Raw genomic sequence first — 13028 nt, 5'->3', positions numbered from 1 at the left:
GACCATGTCTGTCTTTCATATCCCAAAGTACCATACTTCCTCCTCTAACCCCTGCTTTGATTAGGGATATTTTAAGAGGATGTAACCAGCAGGAAAGAAATGAGCGAACAGACTATAACATGCCACCTTTTCTTAAAGATCTCAGCATGCAGAAAATCAGTTTTAACACCTTTCTCTGAGATGTTTCTGTGTTCATTGCTTCATTGCTTAAGGAGCTATTCGATTTTAATGTATCAATGTTCTCAGGCTTCATTCATTACAGCACAGATAAATTTTCTATATTTTGTAATTGCAAGTAAACTGGATAATAAAAAGAGAACATGTAACTCAGCAGAGTCTATTAATGCACCCAAAGTCAGATTTCAGGAGGCCATCAGAATTCTAAAGTCTCTGCTTTCTCCTGTTTTAAAGGGAGCTAAGGGCTGGGAATATGGGCTAGTGGTAGAGAGCTTGCCTCATATACATGAAGCCCTAGGTTCAATTCCTTAGCACTACATATATAGAAAAATCCAGAAGTGGTGCTGTGCCTCAAGTGGTAGAGTGCCAGCCTTGAGCAAAAAGAAGCCAGGGACCGCGCTCAGGCCCTGAGTCCAAGCCCCTGGACTGGAAAAAAAAAAAAAAAGGCAGGGGGGAAGACTTTTGAGTGAATTTGTTCACTCATGGGTGAGACTAAAAGACTCAAAGACATGTTGCTTTTCCATATTTCGTCATCTCAATCTAAGGCTCAAGCTTGGTGTTTTCTTATGAACAAAGGCATAGAGGGTAAAGATGACATCATGATCTAGGATGCTTAAGCTACAGTTCTTTTTTAACTATTACCCACAATCCCATGTACAGAAATACCAGAAGAGAGATAGCTTGAGAGTGGATTACACTGTCAGAATTATTCAACTATTAACTTCTCAACCAGAATGATGGCAAACTCAGGAGTAAAAAGAAATGATGAGAAGACATAAAGCTACTAAGATTGAACAATAAAACAGATGAGCCATTTAGCAAAGCAGAAGAAAGAGTGCCATTGTCATGTACTGGCTAAGGTGATAATTATTAAGGCCTGTCAGGAGAAGTACTGGGATGGCAGAATGAGAGAAGTGAGTGACAGAGCAGAACAAAGGATGAGATGATGAATAGTAAGATAATAAATAGTAAGAAGCAATAGAGGGCAGAGATCAGGAGGAACAACAAAACACTATTCTCTGTTATAATTGTGTTGAAGGACAAGATAACTGCACATTTGATCTACTATAACCAAACACCACAGACTGGAGGGCTTAGGAACAACCAAAAATGCATTGCCCACTGTTCTAGAGGCTGGAAAATTAAGATGGAGGCAGCATCAGATTCAGGGTCTGAAGATGGCCTGATTTCTTATTCAGAGATGTTACCTCTAGCTGTGTCAACCAAAAATGCATTGCCCACTGTTCTAGAGGCTTGAAAATTAAGATGGAGGCAGCATCAGATTCAGGGTCTGAAGATGGCCTGATTTCTTATTCAGAGAAGTTACCTCTAGCTGTGTCTTCACATGGTAGAACAATGTGAAAAGTTCTCTTACACCTATTTTATTAGGACCTAATTCCATGAGCAGAGGCCTCATGACCTATTAATATCCCCTAAAATTCTCATTCTCTTAATGCCATCACATGGGTAATGATTTCAATATATGAATTCTGGGGGAGACACAAACCTTCAGAAATCTTGATGGGTCTTAAGCTTCACTGGGAGCTAGCACAGCACTCTCAGTGATGCTCAGAATGATGATGTTGAGCAAGCAAAGCATTTTCAGGGGGGCTAGAAATATGGCCTCATGGCAGAATGCTTGCCTCACATACATGAAGCCTTGGGTTTGATTCCTCAGTACCACATATCTAGAAATAAGACAGAAGTGGCACTGTGGCTCAAGTGGTACAGTGCTCAGGCCCTGAGTTCAAGCCCCAGGACTGGCAAAAAAGAACATTTTCAGCTATGAATGTATTATATGGAAAACTGCAGAGGTGGGTGATTTTTGATGCATTTTAGTAAAAGCTAGTTGAATTTTATATTTTAGAAGTGAAAACATAAACCTCCAGCTATTTGTAAATATAACATTTCCCAGCCATACCAGGTAACAAAAAGATAGCCCAAAGGTCATTTGTCATATTTGCAAAGGCACAGACATATTAGTAGGGTCACCTTCAGCAAAAGGAATGGATTCTTATCAGTAGAAGAATCTGTGTTATGGGTGCATGGGAGGGGTGAGGTGGAAAGGGTTGAAATTCCTAGGGTTTCATTTTGTTCTTGGGGATTCTGCAGCTATTTGAGCAAAGGTGCACTATGAAGAGATACAGTTCTGGTAGGATGCTATTGGAAACAGCATTGGCAGAATTCTTGGCAAAGCCAGGACTAGGATATAGCTTCATGAGGTGCTTATCTCAGATTCTCAGATGCTCAGTTTAAGGTAGCATCTCTCTCTTCTCTCTCTCTCTCTCTCTCTCTCTCTCTCTCTCTCTCTCTCTCTCTCTCTCTCTCTCTCTTTCTCTGGCTAGTGTGATATGAAATTTCTAGTACCATTCTGTGGAGCAGTTCAATAAGGGACATCTGTAATTTGTAGATGCTGAAATAAATGCTCAGGAAATGATTAGAGTTAATTTTTTAAAAAATGAACATGGTAGAAAGATTAAAAGTCTCCCTTCTCACTCCAACATGGGCTAGCTCTAAAACATCCATGAAAGTTGTGTCTGAAACAGGAAGCTGCTCACAGGAGGAGTATTGTATGCAGAGAATGCATGTGGGGAAGGAAATGAGTGAGACAGACCTTTGATACTTCATAACGGAGTGGAAACCTTAAGACAAATGTCTGTAAATGATTGTAAAGTTTAACTTTGCAGGTAGAATAGGTAAAGATGCTGTAAATTTTCATAAGGCATTGAGAGAGCATTGGAATTCCCTTCAGTATTTTGTTTTTTCTGGTTCCCTTGCTCCCCACGGCATGTTGATATTTGGAATCTATGTAGCTGGCAGGTGCTAGCACTGACAGTGAACTCAGGTCTCTGGGATACAGCCAGTGTCCTAGTCACCAAGCCAGAATGTTTTGTGTTCACACGTAGGGTTCGTGCCTTCCAGAAATGGAATAGAAAGGAAACTTTTCTTTTGTTTAACTTGCTAGGATACAATTTGGACTTCACAAAGTTTGATAGGCATAGCTTCAAGAGAGACAGAAGATTAGGGATAATTTGCATAATGCTAGTTAGATGGGAAAAGGCTTTTATTTCATTAGGTTTATTTAATAATCATTGAAGATTTCATGTCATGCAGAACTTGGAGGGGATTGTGCAAAGAAACTAAAATATGGGCCAGACTTCATCGAAGTGACCCAAAGCCACAGCTATTCATGCTAGAAGAGAATTAGATTCATCAGCATGTACTTGACGAGCCCTCTGGAATTGTGTTAACCATTTTATGTAAGAAGTGGCATTTCACCCAGGTTCACTCATTTGCATACTCGTGATTTCATTTGCATATATTTTACTGTGCTGTGCTACAGAAATATATTCCCTTATTTTATTCCCTCCTTTAAATTCCTTACACCATCTGCAACACCAAAAAAATGTAGAGGAATAGGTATGGAGAAAAATACTCTTTCTAGAAAGGAAGACAACTATGAAGATGCTATAGCCAATCTGCCATCAAAACTGACTTTTCTTTCCTTTAGCTATCTGGTGAGTGTGTTCCCCTATTTTCTATTTCTACTGTATAACTGGAGATCAAGGCTTCCTTGTCTCATTACTTGTTTCCTTCTCACAACCCTATCCAATTCCATTTATTTTTTGCTTTCTGAATACTTGCCCTAAAATACCACTTAACTGAAAATCCTTAGTGGCCTTTAATGCTAATCAAATGTGACTTTCATAATATTAGTCTCATCACTCCAAATTCTTCCACAATTATGTAATTGCCAAATTTAACAGCTCTAAGTATTTGTGGTTTTCTCTATCTTAACAAAAACAGGAATTATCCCTCCCAACTTTGATTTCTACTCTTCTTACACCTCCTTAGATATACTGTGTTCTCACCATCTGAATTTTCTACTGGGACAATGAAGGGAGAAAGCAAAAATGTTTTAATAAGGATGACATCAGAAGAAATGGAAATTTTGCTTTCCTTTTATTTTTTTGTGTGAAAAAGGAGAAATCCTAGAGATAAAAAGGAGTGGAAGTAAACCTATAAGGGCTTTAAGGAAGAGAAAGGTTTTAGAAAAATGAGGGAAAATGGTTGGAAGTGAAGCTGTGGAGCTCTGATCAGCTTGTTAACTCAAGAACAGCAAGATAAAAAAGTACAGATGGGCTGAGGTCCGATTTCGGAGGAGAAAATCTGAGTAATAAAGCACATAAGTCATGGGCAGAAGCTGAGTGAAATAGTTTGGTTTGTCTGCTTTAACAGTGACTAAAATCATGGTGGTATAAAAGGATTTTGTCTTACAAAAGTTACTTGGAGCTGGGTGCAAGTGGCTTGTGCCACTTATAGGTCCTCAGGAGGTTCAGATCTGAGAATTGCAGTTTGAAGGCAATCCAAGCAAAAAAGTCCATGGGATTTATCACCAATTAACCAATAAAAGGTCAGAAGTGGAGCTGTGGCCTCAAGTAGAGAGCCAGCTTTGAGAACAAAAGTTTAGAGACAGCACTCAAGCCCTGAGTTCAAGCCTCAAGTTGTCACTAAACAATAAATAAATTTATTAGTTAAAAGTAGACCTGGGCAATGTTCTGTGAGGTTCACAGAGCATCCCAGGTTCTTTTTATCTTGATCCACTGATAGAGGTCTTGTCTGTAATACCAAAGTTTGTTTATTTCCTCTATATCTACATATTGCCCTGATGAAAAAGAGGAAATAAAAGCACAAAATTTTTCTTTAAAGAGCAGAAATTTTGAGTTGTATACAGCACTTTGCTCATAGGCCACATAACTGAGCATCATCAGATGGTTATACCTAGCTGCAAGAGAGGCTAGGAGTATGGCATCTAAGTATGTAGAAAATATTCCGTGAGTATGTTGCTAAAATTAAAAAGGAATACCTTATGCTGAGAGGCAGGTATTAATCTCTGCACTTATAGATTAAACAGAAAAAGTTCAGATCTCTACTAGCTTGAGTAACTATACAGATCTGAATGCTAATCTACATTCATTGCAAATGTGAGATCATAGAAGTTAAATTTGTGTATTTGGTGTGATATTGTGATAATTCAGGACATACTCTCAAATCCATGACTCTGGCCCATAAGTGCATAGTTCAAGGGTCAGTCAACTTTTTCTGTGCAGGATGTATTGTGAATATTTTAGGCTTTATGGGTCATACAAAATCTCTACTCCACTCTGCCATTGGAGAATGAGCATAGCCTAAACAATACACAAACTTATAGGTCTGGTTGTTTTTACAATATAATAATATTCGTAAGAATAGGCTATGGTCAGCTTTGACCTGTGGGCCCCTGAAAAGGGTCAGAGAACTGTGGTCTATCCATAACACTTAGCCCTTAGCTGTTTTTTATAATTGCCATTTCTATTAACTTACCGTACTGGGTCCCATTAAATGTAATCATTTTGCCTATCATCTCTCATGAATTCATTTAACTGAATGCATTCTGTGCTAGCCCTGGAAAACAAAAGACAAGTGAGATATAGTACCTCTACTGTGGAAATGGCTATGTAAGAAGGAGATTCAAAAGGAAGTAATCTCAAAATGCCATTGTCATTGGATTTTGTTGTTGTTGTTTTCTGCTTTAGACACAGGGGTTATAGTCTTTAGGAACATGAAAGAAGGAGTGTCACAGATTTTCTGGATATTAGGGAAGGCTTCAGGCATGGTATGCTGGAGCCTGGAGATAAGTGGAAGTATTCCTGGCTTACCAAAGAAGGGAGGGAATTCAAAGGGAGATGACTGTGGATAAAATGTGAAACAAGAGAACTTGATATGTGTGGAGTGCCACAAATGTATAAGAAGCAGAGTTAAACCCATAGGAGTTCAAACAACTACAGAGTCTATGTCTTTTTAAATAAGTTGTATTTTTTTCTTGTAGTCAGTGGGGAGCCATTAAGAAAAACAATTGTACCAAGCCACAACAGTGTCACTTGCTAGAGATCCTGCCAGCAGGAACATGTGACAATGATCAGAGGGGAAGGAGACTAGAGCAGGTAAGTATTGTATTTATAGGCAGCAAGTGTGAACGTGTATGTTATGTGTGTATGTGTGCCTGTGTGTACATGTGTATGTGGGTATGTCTGTCTGAAATGATTTACCAGTGGAAAGCAAGGAAATAGGGAATGTATCCAAGAGACTTTAAGAGCTTGAGATGATATGAACTGTTGGCTAAGGAAAGAACTTCGGTTGGGAGAAGGAAGTAGCAAGATTGGCCACCAAATTCCAAATAACCAACAGCCTAGCAACACAGATCAAGACAGACCAGGAGATTCAGGAAGACTAAGTTGGGAAAATTTGATATGGTTTTTGATATATTCATTCTCAGCAAATCCTGATGGCATCTATTAAGTAGTTGAACACTTATGTAAATTGCTTAGGAAAGCCTGCACCAGAACTACAGACCTAATTGAGTAGCATGCTTAAGTTTGGAGGCTCTTATCTTATAAATTTTGTGTAACTTTGTATATTTATATGTGTAAGCAATATCTTAAAGATGTCAATATTATAAGAAAAGCATTTGCATGTCCTTACAAATAGACCAGGAAAAGTTTTTTGTTGTTGTTGTTGCTGTTGCTGTTGAAAATGTTAAAGATAGATCAATCCCGTACTCTTGCTGGAAGCCATTATCTGAATCACAGGATGGACTTGTACCAAGCTATAATTATCCAGGACTTTTTCCCAGTCTCTGCAAAAAGGTTACCTTAGCAAACCAGAGCCAGAAATAGCAGATGAGCAGACTGTTCAAATTAGAACATACACTTGTCTCTCTCAACAGAGTAGCTCAGCCTTGTGACTTCCTGGCACCCTGGAGCCTGGGGCAAGAAAATTGTGAATTTGAAGTGAGCTTGAGCTCCCCCCAAAAAAATGAATAACCAAAAATATATTTTTATTCATCAATATTATTTGATTCATTAAAATATATCTGGGATGATTTTAAAGTAGTTTTGTAAGTGATAATATACATACACACAAATTCAGTTAGCTAACATTAATGAAGGTATACAATGTCGGGTTTTGAGTGCGAATCTTCCTCAAACTCTACAAAACAAAAACTGACTACTCTCATTTCCTAGATAAGAAACTAAGGCCAAGATGCAGTGTCCCTTACATGCACTCATTTAGCTGTTAAATATTATATCTAGCATTGAAACTAAATGACAGATTCCACAATTATATTCTCAGCTCTTACACCAATTATCTTTATTTTAAATTTATTTTTATTACCTTTAAGTAGTTGTACATTTCCATTTAACAAAGAAGTTTATGAATACAGTACGCCTTGATCAATGTCACCTCTTTCAACATTTTCACCTATCCCTCCTTTACCCTTCACTTCCTTCTTCTTAAAATTGAATTCTTGACTGAATTTTCCCCCTTTTCTTGTCTTCATTCATCTGCCCCTTTTCCCTTGAACCCATTCTACACCTTTCAAGTACCTGGTTCTTGGTGTTTATTTTGTTGGACTTTGACTTTGCCTTTCCAAGGAATTATACTATTTGAGTTCTCCCTTGAATCTACCATATTTCAGTTAACACATTTATATACACTTGCATGCCACCCAACATTTATACTTACAAGTTTATCTCCATCAAGAGGAAGTATTGGGAGGAAGTGTAGGACTCATATTTCTGATCAGGTTATATATGTGAAAACAATGTGATACTTAGTTCTGATCAAAGGTTTGTAGATCTATACAGTTGCAAAAGCTGTGTTAGAACAGAATTTGAAGATAACTCCCCTGAATTTCTTAGGTCTTTCATTTCTCACTGGGCTGGGCCTACAAAGCATTCACCAGGTAGAGTACACACCCAAAGCAGAGCCTGTACTCCACAGTCAGATTCCCAGAGCTAACAAGGTAAATAACAGGAACAAGCTAAACAGAGTATTTCATTCCATACAAAAAAAAAAAAAATCTTCCCTGCTTGCATTAGGACCTGCCTGCTTGACAGAACTTAGTAAATGTCTGGGGAATGAGCTAGAAGAAAATCTATGAGACTGGCCCAACTGATTTTATGACACTCAATCCTTCTGCTATGGGTACAAGCCAATAAAATACAACTCTGGAGAAAAGCTCCGATTTCTGTTTTCTTCCTCTCTGCTGTAGGCATGTTCATAAACGTCATTTCCCATGATGCTGCCTGGCAAAGCATTTTTTGCATAGACACAGCTGTGGATATGTGACGAGATATTCTTGCATCCAAAAGCAAAGGCAGTCAATTAACTTCCCGATTTATTTATATCTCCTTTGTGTCTTCAATTGAAGACCTTGTAAAGAACAGTTTTATTAATGTGGTTTATCACAATAAACAGTGTGACTCCTTTTCTAATTGAATAATCTTTCCCTCCAAATAAAAATTTTCCCAATATCTCAGTTCTGTAATAGCTTTTCTTGTCCTTTTCACCCCCGAGATCTTTGCTAAGGTGATAATTTCCACAAGGACTTATTTTTTTTTAAGACAGTGTGCATCTTAAATCATTCATTTTCTCATTTGCAAAGTGCTGACTATAATCATCACTCACATTTTCTGAAATTAGCATAGGTTTTAAACCATTAGTAAAAAAAGAAGAAGCTTTTTATTAAAAACAGGCTTCCTGCTGTTCTTTGTGGATGAAACAGTAGATACTTTGTTAAGAGATTTTTCTCTGGCTTTAATTTCCTAGCTTTAATGTATTCTTAACAGTTATACATGGAATGGCTTATCCTAAGTGGAAGCATATCTATGGTGGCAAAGTTATATCCAGTCTTTAAAATGGATCATTTCATTTCACACACACTGTAGAATCTTGAATTTCACCTTTACCCAGCTCTATTTCTGTACTAAAGCCGACTCTGTTGCTCGAAATTTCTACACCAATGGATTGGATATATGAAATCGCAGCAGTAATTGTTCATAAGTACATATTTTATAACGTGTACTAATAGAGTAATAAAATATATTGCAATAACAATATGCTCTGCTTGATAGAATTTTATCCTGAGATTCCCATTAACACATTCTGCTGGAATCAGCTTTTGAAAGCCCTTTTCATTGTGACAGGAGAGAAATCTCTGTGCAAGTGAACAGAGAAAGTGGTATTAAGTAGACATTTCTAAGAAAACTGAGTAGAAAAAAAGTACTGAAGACTGAATAGATGCTGACTGAGGAGTTATGACACCCACTGCACTGTCTTCTGCATTTCCATCCCAAACACAACTATCAGCCCCTCAAATCCTGCTCTCCCAGAGTAGAGAGGCATTTTCTAAGCTCATCAGAAGATTCCTAATTGGCAACCCCTATGGACTCATCTTACTCTTCATCTTCCCCCTATGGGTATTAATTAGCCCAGCTTTTTAATGATTTTCCTCTTTCCTTGACCTCTGGTGAGCCTGGCTTTCCTCCTGCCTCGGAATAATCTCCTTCTGCTGCTGCAGAGCTCACACTGCACTTCTGGCTTATCCCCAGGCTTGTGTCACTGGCTTTTTTCTCTCACCTCTACTTTTCTTCTCTGGGATTCTTTCTGTCACCTCTTTACCATCCCCACACCCACCACTTTACTTCCTTTTATCCCTCCTCATCTTACATGCTTCAGACAGATCCTCTGAAGTGTCAAAGTTTGCTTCTGATCTTTGCTTTCTTCCATAAATATTATAATGTGACACATAATAACATAGCTTATTAAATTTAAAGAAGTAAACTTTTCAGGAATGGTTTTAGTTTTAAATTGTTTGTTTTTTTTTTAAGGAGAACATATTTTACTTTGGTTCATGGTTTCAGTCTTCATGCTAAGCAGGGACTATTGATTTTAGGCCCAGGACAGGGCAAACATCATGGCAATGAGGCATAGACAGACAAAAGCTGATCACCTGTAGCAGCCAGGAAACAGAGAGAAAGGCAGGAAAGAGACCAGGGACAAGATATCCTTTTTAAGGGTTTGCCCCCAGTGTGACTTTTACTTTTATAGAAAGTTAGAGTTCTGAAACATCACCAACTTTCAGTGGTATCTTGTCATTTTGATTGGTCCTTCTGGGCCCATAGCTTTTAAAGTAGAGTGTTTTCAGGACTTTCTATTTATAAACAGGTACTCAGTTGCCCTCAGGTCTGTCATGCTCCTTGAGCATGAAGAAGATGCTCAGGAACTCACATCATGCAGCACCTGAGTGTCTGGCCCCATTAAAGTTTGGTAATTGCTTCTATTCCTGGGCTTAAACTGTAGGTTCCGATGGCTACAAAAATGTCCTCTTCTGACACAACTCAGTCCGTTGTGTGACTGGGACAATGTGATAGTGCTGATATGGAAACCAATAAGTGACGATGCTTCACTGGCAGACAAGGGATTAGTTTCCAAAACTGGGATTGATTACATCTCAGGCACCTGACTGTAATGTAGGGGGAAAGCAGAATCAATGAGGCTAATATAATGGTTTCCTCTACAAGTACCAATGCAATTAACAGTTCATTTCAGTTGCAAAGGTGTAGGAACTCCTGGACGTGTTCTTACAGACTTCACTGCTAAACAAGGATTGGTAGTAAAAACTGGACAGCATTCACTTTGGTGGAATTTAAATGCATATTTAGTAATGCCAACAATATGGAAAAGAAGGCATTTTGGTAGATTTGGGTACATTAGAACCTACCTTGGCTTTTTAGTCAGTAATAAGCAGCCTATTCACAGGGGATGTTGAAGTTTATTAAGCAGCTAGTTTTCCTACACTTCCCGCCCCTAAAAATCTTTTGTTGCCATGCAATTCTTTTCTTTAATTATTGCCATATATGTCAGGAAGAAAGTGTGTTTTAAAATATTACACCTGAAATCACTCCTTAGATTCAAAAGGCTATTTACTTCAATCAGCTTGAGCATACCCTGGGATGCTATCTCTTTTTTCTGATTAACTTGCTCTGGGAGAAACCCAGCAATTTGCATTATTAAAGTGTCCTCAATAGCCTGGCACATGGATTGTATTCTGATAAATAGTACTCTAGATATAGAGATCATACAAGAATCGGGTGTTATTGTCTTGGGCTTATCTGATTCAGATTTTCTCCAACAGCATGTTGGGGGATTGGAACACAAATAGCCAAGTTTCAAGAGAGGATCATGCAGTTAGGGCCAACTGCCTGCTGGACAGGCTCAGGCTGGGAGTCTCAGCAGGCAAGCCCTGAATGAGTGAGCAGAAATCAGTGTAAGTGCACGAAGTACGTGTAAGTACAGATGGTAGAACCAGAATTAGGGTAAGGAGAATGAGGAGACTGATGGGATTCATTCTTTATAGTTGTATAAAAATAAGTCATTCTTGGAAAAAATTATACTAAGTGAAGTGAGCCAGACTCAAAGAAACATGGACTCTATGGTCTCCCTCATAGGGAATAATTAGCACAGGTTTAGGCAAGTCACAGCAGTGGATCACAAGAGCCTAATAACTATGCCCCTATGAATGTATAAGATAATGCTAAGTGAAATGAACACCATGTTATGGAAACGAGTGTTATATCACTGTTGTAATTACTTTCAACATGCCATGTGAAACCGTAGCTTCTATTGTTGATGATGCTCTTGTATCCCCTTCCTGTGGTTATACCTGCACTATCACTGTATCTTATCTGAATACATTGGAAACTGTATATACTGGTATTAGAACTAGGAAAGTGAGAGGGAATACTAAAATCGAGAGACACAGGATAAAAAGACGGACGACTACAAAAGCAATACTTGCAAAACTATTTGGTGTAAACCAACTGAACAACTCATGGGGGGAGAAGGAAGGAGGAAAGGGGAGGTGGGAATGAGGGAGGTAACAAACAGTACAAGAAATGTGTCCAATGCCTAACGTATGAAACTGTAACCTCTCTGTACATCACTTTGACAATAAATAAAAAAAATAAGTCATTCTTTCCATTTTGCACCCCTAGGCCATACTACTCATTTCACTCTAGACCCGACTTTGGTTCCCAATGGGCCCACCATCTGGCACTCACACCCTTGTAATCAATTATCCTTGTGTGGGTTGGACCCAGTGACACCCACAAATGTGATGGATTAGATTATGAAAGGCTGTGACTTCCTCCATACAAAGATAATTTTTTCCTCTAACTCTAAGCTTTGAGCTGCCCTATTGTGGAGCCGATGTGGCAAAACACAGGCATCACACAGCTAGTAAAGAACAGAGGCTCTGAGTCCACCAGATCTCCAGGAAATGAATTTTGCCACCCTAGGAGTGCTTAGTAGTGGTTCCTTCCCTGGGTAGATTGTAAGAGGACACAGACTCAGTGGGTATCTTGACTGCAGCCTTGTGTGAAACACTGAGACAGATGTCCAAACCAATCTATGTTCAACTCTTGACACCTCAAACTATGAAATAGTGAATATTAGTATACATGGTTTCCAATGTACTCAGATAAGATACAGTGATAGTGCAGGTACAACCACAGAAGGGAATACAAGAGGATCATCAACAATAGAAGTACAGTTTCACATGGCACGTTGAAAGTAATTACAACAGTGATATAACAGTTACTGTTTGGAGTAATTTATTATGCATCAATAGATAAATATTACCTGGCCAGTAAGATTTTTTTTTTTTTTTTTTTGCCAGTCCTGGGCCTTGGACTCAGGGCCTGAGCACTGTCCCTGGCTTCTTCCCGCTCAAGGCTAGCACTCTGCCACTTGAACCACAGCGCCGCTTCTGGCCGTTTTCTGTATATATGGTGCTGGGGAATCGAACCTAGGGCCTCGTGTATCCGAGGCAGGCACTCTTGCCGCTAGGCTATATCCCCAGCCCCCTGGCCAGTAAGATTTTGATGGCAAAGGGAGTTTGGTTGTTGAGCCTGAGGCATAAGGTAAATAAGAAAATATACGAAAGTAATGAGAACACACTGAATCTG

This window comes from Perognathus longimembris, chromosome 3 (assembly GCF_023159225.1).
Source record: "Perognathus longimembris pacificus isolate PPM17 chromosome 3, ASM2315922v1, whole genome shotgun sequence".
Taxonomy (NCBI): Eukaryota; Metazoa; Chordata; class Mammalia; order Rodentia; family Heteromyidae; genus Perognathus; species Perognathus longimembris.
This window is presented reverse-complemented; position numbering follows the sequence as displayed.